Source organism: Carassius auratus, chromosome 4 (genome assembly GCF_003368295.1).
Source record: "Carassius auratus strain Wakin chromosome 4, ASM336829v1, whole genome shotgun sequence".
In the NCBI taxonomy this organism is placed as follows: domain Eukaryota; kingdom Metazoa; phylum Chordata; class Actinopteri; order Cypriniformes; family Cyprinidae; genus Carassius; species Carassius auratus.
The window spans coordinates 2061462-2077151 of NC_039246.1; the positions used below are offsets into that span (position 1 = coordinate 2061462).

At 39.5% G+C, this 15690-nt stretch overlaps 1 protein-coding gene across 1 annotated transcript in view; it reads right to left on the minus strand.

Moving 5' to 3' along the window:
• LOC113066531 (gastrula zinc finger protein XlCGF57.1-like) overlaps positions 1–15690 on the minus strand; it is a 1043158-nt gene that overhangs the window by 199523 nt on the left and 827945 nt on the right. The gene's annotated exons all lie outside the window — the stretch shown is intronic.

The following is a 15690-nucleotide window of genomic DNA, read 5'->3' on the forward strand; positions in this document are numbered from 1 at the left end:
ATAAGACAATGATTTTTTTAGGCTAGTGTTAATTAATAATGTTTATATTGCCGAGTTTAGCGTTTGACGAGCCTCAAAAATGTTTTTCCAGTAACCAGTTAATATGGGCGCCGCTCACAAACTGACAGTGATCATTTACAATAAATTGCAACGTCGCTTTATTTTATTTTATTAATTTATTTATATTTGGAAGACACTTATTGCTGTGGTCTTCTGCAGGAAAACCTTAAACATTTATAATTAAATATATAGACTACTATCTTACCATAATGCAGCAAACTGCTTTTGTTACACTCTATAATTATTACATGTGGGATATTTATTTGCTTATTTGGATTATTTAATAAAGAAACAACCTCTTATATGTCTAAAGTTGCTTCTCTGTTTGAATGTTTTAAGTTTCAAAGCTCAACAATATTGTAATCGCAATACTATTCTGTAATTCTCATTTTCACATGCCAGTTTGATTCTTACAAGCTTGATTGAAATTGTGGTTGTAAGTTTTTACATACTTTTGTGTATATTCACGTTTGCTCATGTAGACATCTTCTTTGTTAAAAGGCCACTCCTTGTTATACTGAGTTAATTGTGGGATTTTACAAAACGGTCAACTGTTCGGTTGTCTTTCTGAATAACTGTATCAAGACTTTCAAGAAAATCAAGGAGTTATTGGGAAACACTGTCATTGCTGGGAAGGTTACTTTGGAATAAATTAATAGATGATTACAAGTTACGCTATTTAACATGTAATAACGTAAATATTTAATTTGATTACATTTGATAACTTTTCTAAATTTCTATCTCTTTTCAACTGCTAATCATTTTTTTGACATTTAAATATATATAAAGTATGACAGGACTGTACTGGAGATGAAGCCTCTTCTCAAATTCAACAATCTTTCAACGAAATGAACAGATTAGTAAATGGTGAAAACAATGTACTTAATAGGAGGTAATGAACTAATAAATCATGTGAAGCAGAGAACAGAGAAGCAACTTTTGAAATGGGAGGTTGTGCCTTTCAAACTTAATTATATAATCAAACTAAAGAGCCAATCTTTAGTTAATTTTATATTACGATAAAATAACTGCATTAAAAAATGATGTACTGCCTTGCAAAAAAATCCTCGGATAAAGACTCCACATTTAAGTGTGAGAGTGAGAAGCACTTGGAAGTAGTTTTGAAAGTTTAAATGATGTGGATCTTCACTTTGGATGACAAATTTTGTGCCAGGTTTCAATAAATAAATTAAATGCATATTTTGTGTAACAATGTCTCATTTGCACATTAAAACTGATCAACATAAACAGTGTTTCGAACGCTCATAACACAATACACAAATTCAAGATCTGGCTTGTGTAAGCTATATGTCAATGCTCAAATAAATAGTGAGATGTTTGTAATTGCTCACTTCTTTGAAATTTTATATTCATGTGTTCTTAAAATAATAATTACCCGATGATGGAAAGTGTTGATTATGAATATTGGTTAGAACACATTCTGCTGCTGTGTGAATGCAGAAAATATACACCCATCTTTGTACGAAATTTTACAAACTGCATTGCTATGCACAAAAACAATTTTGTACATTTTTGTGTATTTTCACGTTTGCCTATACAGATATCTGTATTGAACAATCGCATTCCTTTTTTAACGGATTGTGTGTGTAAGTTTCTATGAAACCAAACTTTTCAGTTGTATTTCTGCCTGGACTACCAAAGAAAATCATGGAGGTATTGGGCAACACTGTACAGAGTCATTTACTGTGTGAAAGAACAGGAATGCACTGTTGGTACATATAGGGGAGATTTTATATCACATACAACTGATTGTGCTAATCTTTTTGTATTCTATTTTCTTTTAATTTATTATGCAATTGTATATGTATGTGTAAAGACCTCTAAATAGTTTGCTCTATTCTTTTTATTTTTATTTATTTATTTTTATTCTATCTGTTTTCTTTATATTTATTATATTATTTAAAATCCCATGCTACGTGTAGTGTTAACCTAACTGAGACTTGTTATAGCACTTATATATCATTGCTCTTTTTGTTGTTTTTGATTGCTTCCACTGTCTTCATCTGTAAGTCGTTTTGGATAAAAGCGTCTGCTAAATGAATAAATGTAAATGTACAACTGCAAATGATTCAAATATGAACAGTGCTCAGTGTCAACATTATTATGAAGTCGATACATGGTGATAATAAACAACATCTAACAAGTCTGAATAAAAAGAACCACATAAGAATTAAAGGCGCAATATGTAAAGCAGAAATCACTATATCTATGTTATATATATTTTTTAGTTGTGTACTTACATCATCCCGACAGTTTCCACGAACTTTCAAATCCGGAGAAAATTATATTTTAATTCGAAGACACGGCACGTTTCTTTATTTCCGTTTTGTCGCCCGTCTATGGCGTCATATAAACTTTGACCCCTCTAGTTTACCTAACTTCCTGCGGAACCGCCAAATACAAAGGTGAACAGAAACAAAGACGAGACGAAGAAGAAAAAGTAGTAGCCTTTATCGAGACTGTTATATTTTATATTTATATTGTTTATATTCGTATTTAAACCTCAATCAATAACTTAGTTATGGATCATGATTATGCTTTGCCTGCACGTTCTGTGAAGCGCAAACGCACGGGTGAAATAAATGACCCGAGATGGTTTTGGGACAAGAGAAGCAACAAGACACGGGTAAATATTGGAGTTGCATTTCCAAGATAGAGAGAGCTTCGTGACAAGCTGAAACTACAGAGAGATGCCGAACTCGCTTGCATTCTGATAAACAGGTATGCATCCATTCAGCTAACTGTATCTATCCGTATATTTTGTGAAACGATATGATGTCTTGTGTAAAACGCAGACGGACTAGCTCTCATGTAAATCTACATTTGTTCTATATCTAGCTGAATAAAGTAGCTTCAAATGCAGTTCTCTAACTTGTTCGATATCATAGTATAACGTAATTATAATTATTAACGAAAGGCGGCCATGTTTTTTAACATATATTACTACTAGCTAGATGGAATATTGATTTGATAGGGGTCTCATAATTCATATAGACGGTTTCATCGGGCTCACGGTCGTGTATATCAGTCTGGCCTCGGTGCCTTCTACAAACGCAGTTAAAGGCAAGGTGATGAGTAGACTGAAGTTGGGCTCAGGTGGTTGTGTTGTGGGATGTGTTTCCCATACATTTATTTATTTTTTGAGACTCGCCACAATTTTTTTTCAAAAAGACTTCATTGAGTAACGTTGTGTACCGCACGTTTAATAATAATAATAATACCTTACATTTATGTTTAAATATCAAAACGAGGCACAGGTGTTTTTATATCGCTGCATTTCTGAAGGAAGACTTGCATGTTTATATGTCTGATAGCAGCGTGTGAGCGTACCAGCTCTGCTTCGTTTACAGCTGTTACTGGGGAAACCTCTATTTCTCGCGCTTTATGTCTGTGCTTTAAAACATCTCCTGTTGGCAAATAATGAATTTGCATTTTCATTAAGTCTGCCTGATCCACGCAGCAAACATTTTGTTTGTTATCAAAAAATATCTACTCTAGAGGGACTTTGCTGTTGTTATTGATTCTATTTGGAAGTCTACCGGAAGTTAAGTTAGGTCCACAAAAGCGCTCATGCGCAGTAACGTTTGTTTATGTTGTTGCCGTTGAAACCGTCTATATCTCTCCGTTCGAAAAGACATGATTGTCAAAATGCTAAGTTAGAATGAGTGAGGAATGATAGAGAGCGACATGGCGCGTGTTCCAATGAACAACAACTCCCATGAGCCTTACGCTCTTTCCCGACGTCATCAAAGTACGTCTTATGTTATTATTTTGATTGAGTGACCCCTGATGGCCAAAAATTCCATACTACACGTTTAAACTTAATACATATAAAAAACAAATACACAATGGAGCATTATATTATATTATATTATGAGCATTGAAATGTGAAGCATCAAGACAGAGAAGCAACTTTAGAAATGAGAGGTTGAGCCAGAAGCTCAATTTGGTTTCAAAGAAACAGCCTTGTATATCTAAATTTGCTCTTATTTCTTGATGTTTCAAATTTCAAAACTCACAACATTACAATGGCAATGCAGAAGACTCTGAGCAAGAAAAGTGAGGTTAATAGTATTTCTGGTAAAAATAAAAGAAGAGTGGAATGTTATTTTGCTATCTCTGCAGTTTTTAAATAAAATCAAAATGTCATATAAATGCCTGAAATGTCATCGCTTTTGTTTGCAGTAAAATGTTATTGTTTTTGATGTGCGTTTTTTCAGAAATAATTTGAAATAAATTATGATAAAATAACTGCATAGGAAATATAACTGTGGATTTGTAAAATAGATTAACATTTGCATGACACAAATTTTTACTTTGAATATAAACCCGACAAACACTTAAATTTGCAGATTGTTCTCTTTGAGTGAAAGTATAAAATAAAGTTAAATAAATTAATAATTAAAAAAAAAGTGTGTGTAACATATGTACAGTGATTGCTGTATCATTAAAACCTTCTCCTTTATGCATCAAAATTAATCAATATATTCAGTGTTTCTGATCTGGCTTGTGTAACCTGTAAGTCAATGCTCAAATAAATAATAGATGTTTGTAATTGCTCACTTATTTGAAGCTACATATACATGTGTTCTTAAAACAATAATTACCAAATGATGGAAAGTGTTGTTTATGAATATTGGTTAGAACATATTCTGCTAATGTGTGAATGCAGAAAATATACACCCATCTTTGTACGAATATTATATTCTCTGCCAGTTTTATTGCATGCATTAATTTTTTTTTCATACTTGTGTACAGTATATTCATGTTTGCCTATATAGATATATTTTGTATTCTAATACCACATTCTTTATTTTACTGAGAACAAATTGTGGGTGAAAGTTTAGTTGTATTTCTGAATAATTTTACCTAGAACTACAAGAAAAACAGGTATTTTTACCTGTATTGGGCAACACTGTAGAGTGTAATTTCGCATGTAAAAGGAATTTCATACACTGTTGGTGCCTAGAGGCAAGTGTTACGTTATTTCTCTCCTAGTAGGCGTTTAGTTTAGTAACTTTAACTTCTGTTTCAAATATATATATTACATTTACATTTAAATTTATTCATTTAGCTCTTATCCAAAGCGACTTACAGATGAAGACAGTGGAAGAAATCAAAAACAACAAAAAGAGCAATGATATATAAGTGCTATAACAAGTCTCAGTTAGGTTAACAGTACACGTAGCATGGGATTTTAACTAATATAATAAAAAGAAAACAGATAGAATAAAAAAATAGAAGAATAGAGCAAGCTAGTTAGAGGTCTTTACACATACACACATACATATATACAATTGCATAATAAATGAAAAGAAAATAGAATACAAAACGATTAGAAAGTAAGTTAGATTTTTTAAAGAATAGAATTAGAATAGTGAGTGTTAAAGTTAGAGGGTCAAATAAAGATGGAAGAGATGTGTTTTAAGCCGATTCTTGAAGATGGCTAAGGAGTCAGCTGCTCGTATTGAGTTGGGGAGTTCATTCCACCAGAAGGGAACATTTAATTTAAATGTCCGTAAAAGTGACTTTGTGCTTCTTTGGGATGCCACAATCAAGCGACGTTCGCTTGCAGAACGCAAGCTTCTAGAGGCACATAAATCTGAAGTAACGAATTTAGGTAAATGGGTGCAGAGCCAGTGGTAGTTTTGTAGGCAAACATCAATGCCTTGAATTTTATGCGAGCAGCTATTAGAAGCCAGTGAAAATTGATAAACAGAGGTGTGACGTGTATTCTTTTTGGCTCATTAAAAATTAATCTTGCTGCCGCGTTCTGAATTAATTGTAAAGGTTTGATAGAATTGGCTGGAAGACCTGCCAAGAGAGCATTGCAATAGTCCAGTCTGGACAGAACAAGAGCTTGAACAAGGAGTTGTGCAGCATGTTCCCAAAGAAAGGGCTTGATCTTCTTGATGTTGAATAAAGCAAATCTGCAGAATCTGACAGTTTTAGCAATGTGGTCTGAGAAAGTCAGCTGATCATCAATCATAACTCCAAGGCTTCTAGCTGTTTTTGAAGGAGTTATGGTTGATGTGCCTAACTTGATGGTGAAATTGTGATGGAACGATGGGTTTGCTGGAATCACAAGCAGTTCCGTCTTGGCAAGGTTGAGTTGAAGGTGATGGTCCATCATCCAGGAAGAAATGTCAGTTAGACAAGCTGAGATGCGAATAGCTACCGTCGGATCATCAGGATGGAATGAGAGGTAGAGTTGAGTGTCATCAGCATAGCAGTGGTATGAAAAGCCATGTTTCTGAATGACAGAACCTAATGATGCCATGTAGACAGAGAAGAGAAGTGGTCCAAGAACTGAGCCCTGAGGCACCCCAGTAGTTAGATGTTGAGACTTGGACACCTCACCTCTCCAAGATACTTTGAAGGACCTATCTGATAGGTAAGACTCAAACCATTGAAGTGTTGTTCCTGAGATGCCTTTCGCCAGTAACGTTGATAGGAGGATCTGGTGGTTAACCGTGTCAAAAGCAGCGGACAGATCAAGCAGGATAAGCACTGAAGATTTGGATTCTGCTCTTGCCAGTCTTAGAGCTTCAACAACTGAGAGCAAGGCCGTCTCAGTTGAATGTCCACTTCTGAAGCCAGATTGGATGCTGTCGAGGAGATTGTTGTGTGTGAGAAATGTAGAGACTTGTTTGAACACAGCTCGTTCAAGTGTTTTTGCAACAAAAGAAAGAAGGGAAACTGGTCTGTAGTTCTCTAAAAGAGATGGGTTGAGGTTGGGTTTCTTAAGTAGTGGAGTTATACGTGCCTGTCAAAATGATAAGGGGAAAAACACCAGTGTGGAGGGAAGTGTTGATGATGTGAGTGAGTGCAGGTACAACTTCAGGAGAAATGGCTTGAAGGAGATGAGATGGAATTGGATCAAGCGGGGAAGTTGTAGGGTGATTAGAAAGGATGAGTTTTGACACTTCTGCCTCAGAGAGTGAAGAGAAGGATGTGAATGAGTGTACGTTTGCTGGTGATATGAGCTTGACTGATTGTGGTATGGAAAATTGTGCACTAATGTGTTTAATTTTATTAATGAAAAACGTTGCAAAGTTGTCAGCTATTAGAGATGAAGCAGGAGGAGGACAAGGGACAAAGAAGTGGACAAGGAGGAGGACAAAGAAGTGAGGAAAATGTTTTAAAAAGCATGCGAGAGTTAGATGAATTGTTAATTTTGTTATGGTAGTATGTCCTTTTAGCAGAGGAGACATTAGCAGAGAAAGAAGATAGGAGTGACTGATACACAATAAGATCAGTAGTATTTTTGGACTTGCGCCACACCCTTTCAGAAGCTCTAAGCTTAGAGCAGTGTTCGCGTAGAACATCAGATAACCAAGGGGCAGAAGGGGTGTTACGGGCTGGCCTGGAAGATAAGGGGCAAACAGTGTCTAAACAAGATATAAGAGTGGAGCAGAAAGTATCAGTAGCACTGTTAGCATCCAAAGATGCAAACAGTTTAGCGGAAGGAAGTGAAGATGAAACCATTGCAGATAGCCGGGAGGGTGAAAGTGTGCGTAGGTTACGTCGAAAGATGACATGTGGAGGGGTAAGTGATGTGTCAGGGATCATGTTGAGGTTAAGAGTGAGGAGGAAGTGATCCGACGTGTGCAGTGGAGTAACCAGAACATGATCAGTAGAGCAGTTTCGTGTATAAATAAGGTCCAGTTGGTTGCCTGATTTGTGAGTAGCAGTAGTTGACACTCGGTTGAGATCAAAAGAGGCAAGCAGAGTGTGGAAATCGGCACACAGAGGTTTATCTAGATGAATGTTGAAATTCTATATATATATATTGCAATGTTACAATGTAATGTGATTTTAACCCTTTTTTGTTGTTTTTTTAACCCGTTTTTGCCTACATGCTTACATTCACTTTATTTGTTTAATCCAAGTACAAAATACCATGATAAACAGGCTACTGTATACAGCAAATCAGCCAAAAAATACTGAGATATGAGTTTTTGCTCACATCATCCAGCCCTATACAGAAGTGTACTGGAGTTTTAATTAAAATGTATTTGTAGCAAAACGCTATCTGAATTATTTAGGCTAGTAAGTTATCGTAGTGAACCAGGTGTGTCGGTCAGAACACGCAGTGGCTCTCAACGGAGGTGTACACATTTCTCTCACTCTCCTCTCCTTGCCTTCCCTGCTTGCTCTCCAATCTCATCTATTGTCTCTGAGAGACTCTGCACTGCTCTCCAAAATGAAAATTATGGATTTGATTGACTGGTCTCTCAACGCAATTGACACCAACTTTTCGATGAGAAACTTGGGTTCGGGGGAACCTGACAGCCCTGCCGGAACGTTCGCAGCTGGCTACACGATGGACGCGTTGGAGAATTGGCGTGGAGGACATTCTTTCCATGGATATCTACCTATTCGGAATAGAGGGTGACACGGGAGTTTTTTTTTTAATCTGTCCCGTCCCACTCCCGAAAAAAAAATCCCATCCCGTCCCAATCCCATGGAAAAACTGGGGGAAAATCCCATCCCGTCCCAAAACTAGAAGAATTATTCCAGTTCCCGCCCACTCCCGGATTTTATATGTTTTGGCTGAAATCTGTCAGTTACAGTAAAATAAAGAAAATACAGTAGACTACAGATCACAGCATGCCAACTTTAGTAAAAAAAATAAAATAAAAAATTATATATATATATATATATATATATATATATACAGCTGGCCAAGGTCAATGTTGGAATAACAACTCCCCTGGAGAGCACTGCAGCGAGACGCTCTTGCGTTCCTCCCCCCTCTTCCACAGACATCTGTTGATTGTTGACTTTGTCTAGGACCTGACCAAGGCGGTTTCCATGGCAACCTGTTGTGACGCTATCACAATGTGTGGACTGAGGTACCTAGACTGAATCGTAACTGTCCAGGCCTACAAATACACAAACTCTTACATATATACACACACACACACATACATATATACAGATATGCATTCAACCCCCCACCACCCATCCCTCGCCTTTGTCGCTTTGTACTGCCAGTCTGAAAAGCGGGTCTGTGACCAGTGCTGTAATGTTGAATGGACCGGATATCTGCTTGCCTGTGCTGGATTACCTCGACCCCCCAATTTCCATACCCAGTTGCAAAGTTGTGTGTTTGTATTGATTATGTGGTTTTGTTGCTGAGGTGTTTTTCCTGTTCTCACACTGTACTCCCAAAGGAGCATAGTCTGGGTGTTGTTGTTTTTCTGTTATGCTGTATTTCTTTTTCCAACCTTAATACAGCCCAAGCTGGGCCAAGTGTTGAGACCAGGAAGAACTATAAACAACCAAATCATCAAGGCTCACATACTGCAATTCCTTCAAGCACCTTATTTACTAAATGCTGGAAAGTAGCAGGTGCGTTTCTCATTCCAAAAGCCATAACCTTATAATGGCAAAAGCGTCACAAAAGCAGAGGTCTCATGGGCAAGTGGAGCCTGCCAGTAGCCTTTCAAAAGATTCAACTTTGTAACAAAAGATGCAGAACCAGCTTGATCAATGCAGTCATCTAGCCGTGGGAGAGGATAGGAGTCAGACTTAGTGACAGCATTCACCTTGCAAAAATCTGTACAAAAACGAAGAGAACCATCATGTTTCTCAACCAGTAAACATGGTGAAGTCCAAGCACTAGAGGATGGTTCAGCTATTCCATGTTCCAACATATACTATATACTATACCTTTTTTATTTATTTATTTACTTGTTTAATCAGGAAGGTCCCATTGAGATACAATATTTTGGTAACACTTTAGAATAAGGTTCCATTAGTTAATGTTAGTTAACTACTTTCGTTAACATGAACTAAGCAAGATAGGCAGCAAAAATCTAAGTTACAAAGAAATACACATCACCACACAATAAACAAACATAAAACACATTTTTCTGAAAACAATAAAAATCCTAATCACTTATTAAAACATGTAAACTGTTCTATATTGTAACAGACACGCCTGGCTCCAACACCAACCAATCACAGCACACTCCCTCGCCTAAGTACTTATCACTCCCACCTGCTCCTCATCCACCGGCAATCATCACTCCCCATAAATACCACACACACGCACCCAGTCAGCATCCGGTCTCGTTTCCAACAAAGTCTAACCTGCATGCTTACTCTAAGGACTATCCTATCTCTCTGCTTACCTCTCTCCAGTGATCTCCAGTATCAACAAGTCTCCATTGTGTGCGTGTGTGTGTCCACTACCTCCAGCGTCTTGTGTTCTCCACCAACAGATCCATTCATCACCACTACCTCCAGCACCATTACCTCACTGTGCATTACTTGCTCCTCTGCTTGTGCCAAAATAAACCATGTTCTCCTGTTATTCCAGCCTCCTGTCCCTGATTACCATAACAGAAGACCGGACCTAGACCAATCGGCACAAGCATGAGCCTCACAGACCCCTTCCACGACCTTGTTGACCTCTTGCGTCGCACCCTCACTACTCTTCCGGCATCCCCATCACCTGCGAGCACTTCCAATGACAACACAGCCACTTCCTCACCTGCTGTGCACGCCAGTCCCATGGCCAAGCCGGTGCCTTTCTCTGGTTCGGCGGAGGATTGCAGCAGATTCCTGCTCCATTGCTCGCTAGTCCTGGATATGCAGCCACACTTATACCTCACTGAACGATCCAAAGTGGCCTTCCTGATATCTCAACTCCAAGGTAAAGCGCTTCAGTGGGCCGATTCTATTTGGACACAAAATAATCCTGTTATCCAGTCTTATTCCAGCTTCATCGACCATTTGCGAGAAGTTTTTTGCAGACCCTCATGGGATTCTTCCATTGGTGAGAAGCTTTACAATTTAACCCTCTGGAATCTAAGGGTATTTTTGGGGCCTGGAGAAGTTTTGTCATGCCCTGACATTTGTGCTTTTTTCAGTTTCTTATAATTATCTAAATGGGTAAAGTCTAATCTCACTGTAATCAGCACAAACTGGGCTATAATATGTGAAATGCATGTATGTACATGATTGTATTTCTGAGAGAAAAAATGTTATGTGTGGTTAGTGCAAAACTAAAAATGTTAAATCACTTGAATATGTCACGGTTCAGGGTGCTGCATCGGCTTCCCTGTTGTCTGTGTCCTGTCATCTTCTGCAGCTCGTGACCTGGGCAATCAGCGCTGATACATCGGTGCTGGTGTGTGCAGATCACAAGCTGATTGCCCTCACCTGTCGCTTGTTCCCTTTCTCCCATATATTCCCTGCTGTGTCTGTCCCTTGTTGTCAGTAGATTTCGTGTTGTCATTGTGATTGTGTTTGTGCTGTATGTCCGTTTCCTTACCTTTTGGCTGCTGTGGTCATGACGCATAGACGATGAGTTCTTGCGGTTGGCCGTTTGTCTCAACGTCTCATTGGGCATTGCACCAGAGGTGGTCTCCACAGCCTGTGTCCGCAGGTGTCTGTACGGGCAGTTCAGGTGTTGTTTTTCACTTTGGATTATTTTTTGGATTTTTTATTATTGTATCAAATAAACTGTTGCACTTATCTTCTGCATTTGAGTTCTCCTTCTTCACGGACCTGACAGAATCTACTGACCATCATGGACTCAGCAGAGGAGATCGATGTCCTCCGAATCCTCAGACAGCAAGGCATGCTGCTGGATAGACAGCAGGAGGAGATCACCACTTCTCATCACGCCTTCTCTGAACTGTTGCTTTGGCTGGCCCAGCTCACTGAGTGGCTTGATTCGGATTCGGCTTCGGATTGTTCCTCCCACGAATCCTGTTGCCCAACACCCATCCGAGCCAGAGAGAGTGGCATTCCGTCATGCCGAGCCTTGTCTCAATCCACCTGCTCCTTACTCCGGTGAGTCCAACTCATGCCGTTCATTTTATCATTTTGTTCGCTGACTTTTTCACTCCAGCCCTCTTGTTTCCCCACGTAGCGATCTAGAGTGGCATTCACCATCACACTTTTAATCGGATGAGTGAGAGAATATGGGAACAGCCATGTGGGACAACGAACATAAGTGTTGCAGCTCGTTTATAGAGTTTTCGGAGGAGCTCCACAAGGTCTTCGATCACTCCGCGCTTGGGACAGAGGCGACGTGGGCGTTAACTTTGCTGCAACAGGGAGGTCAGTCTGTGTCGGACTACTCCATAGAGTTCCGCACTCTCGCCGCGTCATGCAGATGGACTGCCAAAGCGCAGTGGGATCATTTTCTTCATGGGCTGGCAGACTACATCAAGGACGAGATGTATTCTCTCAAACTGCCGCCAAGCCTCAATGGTTTAATCAACCTCGCCATTCGCATGGACAACCGGATTGCTCTCCGGGACGGGCGTGGCCTCTCACAAGCTCTTCTCCGGCCTGGTCGCTGGAGTGGCGGGTGACACAACTTCTCAGCCTCTCGTCATGCCTGAGGAGAAGCCCATGCAGATAGGGAGAGCTCGGCGGAGGATCACCGAGAGGTGCCATTGTCTCACTCACGGTATGTGTCTTCACTATGGGGGGGCGGGGCATGTGGCGGCCTCGTGTCCTGTGAAGAGGCAGCGTCTTTTGCCCAAGGAGGGGCGTACGATGAGCGTCACTAATACATTGCTGCCCACTGGTGGTCGTTCCGTCCTCCAGGCTTCATTACAATTTAATAAAACTCTTCACCACTTGTCAGCTTTAATCGATTCTGGAACAGAGGGTGATTTTATGGACAATGAGCTGACTGCTTGATTAGGTGTTCTATCTGTTCCACTGGCCGAGCCCATTTCAGCCAGGACTCTGTGCGGCACCCATCTCACCAAAATTACCCACTCCACCAGGTTTATTACTCTCACCCTCTCGGGTAATCATTCTGAGGAGATTTGTTTTCTCCTCATTCAGTCTCCCTCTGCTCCATTAGTGCTAGGACACACATGGTTAATCAAACATAACCCGCAGATTGACTGGACTCTTAATTCTGTTCTGGCATGGAGCTCCTTTTGTTTATCTCAATGTTTGGGTCCTGCATTTTCCCCTGTTATGTCTTGTTCTGTGTTACAGAAGGAGCTGGTGAGCCTGGCGAATGTACCGAAAGTTTACCATGACTTGAGAGCGGTTTTCAGTAAGTCCCGAGCTTCATCTCTTCCTCCGCACCGCCCGTACGACTGTGCGATAGATCTGTTGCCTGTCACTTCTCCACCTAGGGGGTGCCTTTACTCTCTTTCCGGGCCTGAGAGAGAGGCCATGGAGAAGTACATCAATGATTCTCAGGCAGCTGGCATCATCCGGCCCTCTTCCTCTCCGGCTGGGGCAGGGTTCTTCTTCGTGGGGAAGAAGGATGGATTGCTACGTCCCTGTCCATAGATTATCGGGGTTTGAATGACATTACTTTTAGAATCGTTATCCTTTGCTTTTGATGTCATCGGCCTTCGAGCTTTTGAAGGGGGCGACCATCTTTACGAAGTTGGCACTTCGCAATGCTTATCACCTAGTTCGGATTAGGGAGCGGAATGAATGGAAGACGCCTTTAACACCCCCACTGGGCACTTTGAGTATTTGGTCATGCCCTTTGGACTTTCTAACTCCCCAGTGGTCTTCCAGGCACTCATCAATGGTGTGCTTAGAGACATGGTCAACCAGTTTGTATTTGTTTATCTTGACAACATCCTGATCTTCTCCCAGAATGAACACGACCATGTCCAACACGTCAGATGAGTGCTCACATTCACAGTTCAGTGTGCTTCATCGGCTTTCCTGTTGTCTGTGTCCTGTCATTTTCTGCAGCTCGTGACCTGGGCAATCAGCGCTGATACATCCGCACTGGTGTGTGCAGTTCACAAGCTGATTGCCCTCACCTGTCGCTTGTTCCCTTTCTCCCATATGTTCCCTGCTTTATCTGTCCCTTGTGGTCAGTAGATTTCGTGTTGTCATTGTGATTGTGCATGTGCTGTGTGTCCGTTTCCTTATCTTTTGACTGCTGTGCTCAGGACGCATAGACAAGGAGTTCTCGTGGTTGGCCGTTTCCACATCCCGTTGGGCATTGCACCAGAGGTGGTCTCCACAGCCTGTGTCCGCAGGTGTCTGTACGGACGGCTCTGGAGAAAGTGTTTTTCACTTTTTGGATTTTTTATTATTTGTACCCAATAAACTGTTGCACTTATCCTCTGCATTTGAGTTCTCCTTCTTCACAAACCTGACAGAATAAGGCAACAAAAAAAAAACAACACACATAAAGAACATTGGTTCCCGGGACTTTTGAGAACTGGAGCTTGTAGCCTAGAATTTTTATTTCTAAATTATGTGAAAGTCATCTTGTTTACTCACTCACAGAAAACAATATATTAATTTACATTTTCTAAAACACTTTTTGTTGGTAAAAGTAATATGCAAGTAGGTGTCAACTATCATGAATATCATTGTGATTTACACCTGAGAAGACAAAGGCCTGCATAATGAGCTGCATAATGAGCCGTTAAGTCAGCTTGTGCGACTGAGAAGGAAGAGTTACAAGAAAGAATGTGAGAACAAAATAAATCTGTATAATTTTATGTTTGTAGTTTATTTAGAAAATATTTAATTATCCCACAACATAATTTAATATCCACTTGGAGGAGCAGTTAAACAGTTTTTTAGGAACAATCAAAGCTGACTTTCAAACTAATTTTTTTGCATCATTACTACAGTCACACAATCTTTCAGAAATCCTTTTAACAATCTTATGTGAGATTAATAAGGGAATTAAGATCAATATAACTCAAAGGGGATTGAATTACAGTGAATAAGAACCCAATTGGTATGCAAATTATTCAGAATTAATATTTAACACTTTATCAACTATTTGTCCACTTGTTACGACCCGGCTCAAAGTCACAACATAAAGAGGGCACTTAGACAAAAATAGGTTTCAATACAATTATAAATTTATTTCAAATTAATCAAATAATGTCTAGGGTCAAAGTATTAAAGAATAACCAATGAATCAAATCAAATTGCTGTTAGAAATTGGGTTTGTGGAGTTGTGGAAAACAAATGTGAACACAAAATATCAACCCACTCTTCAAACAAACAAACCAAAAATGAGAGAGAGTGATCACAGCTCCATGAGCCTCTTAAATAGGGTGCCACAGGTGCCAATAATTAACACTGGAATCCCGCCCATCCAGGAGGAACCTGCAACCTTAACCAAAATAAGAGAAAAATAGGCAGGGCTGTAACACCTCAATCAACAAAATGTTAAATAACCTAAAGTATTTAACACAATAAATTTAACAAATAATAAAATAAACAAATATGTCAAAACATTTACAAAAAAAAACAGGAGTATAGAATGTCATACACGAGACAGTGCATCGGCTAAAACATTCTCCTTTCCTTTGATGTGATGAATTTGTAAAGGAAAAGACTGCAAAAAGAGACTCCATCTCATCAACCGCTGGTTAGAGTTGCAACTTCGCTGCAAAAAAAAACTAGTGGATTATGATCAGTCAACACTTCAATTGGGTTGCCACTACTCAAATAAACCTCAAAATGTTGAACTGCTAAAATCATTGCCAAGGCTTCCTTCTCAATTACAGAATAATTTCTTTGGTGGGAATTAAACTTTTTAGAAAAGAAGCAGACTGGGTGTTCAATACCTTGATCATCGTCCTGCAAAAGAACTGCCCCTGCCCCATTTTCACTTGCATCTAC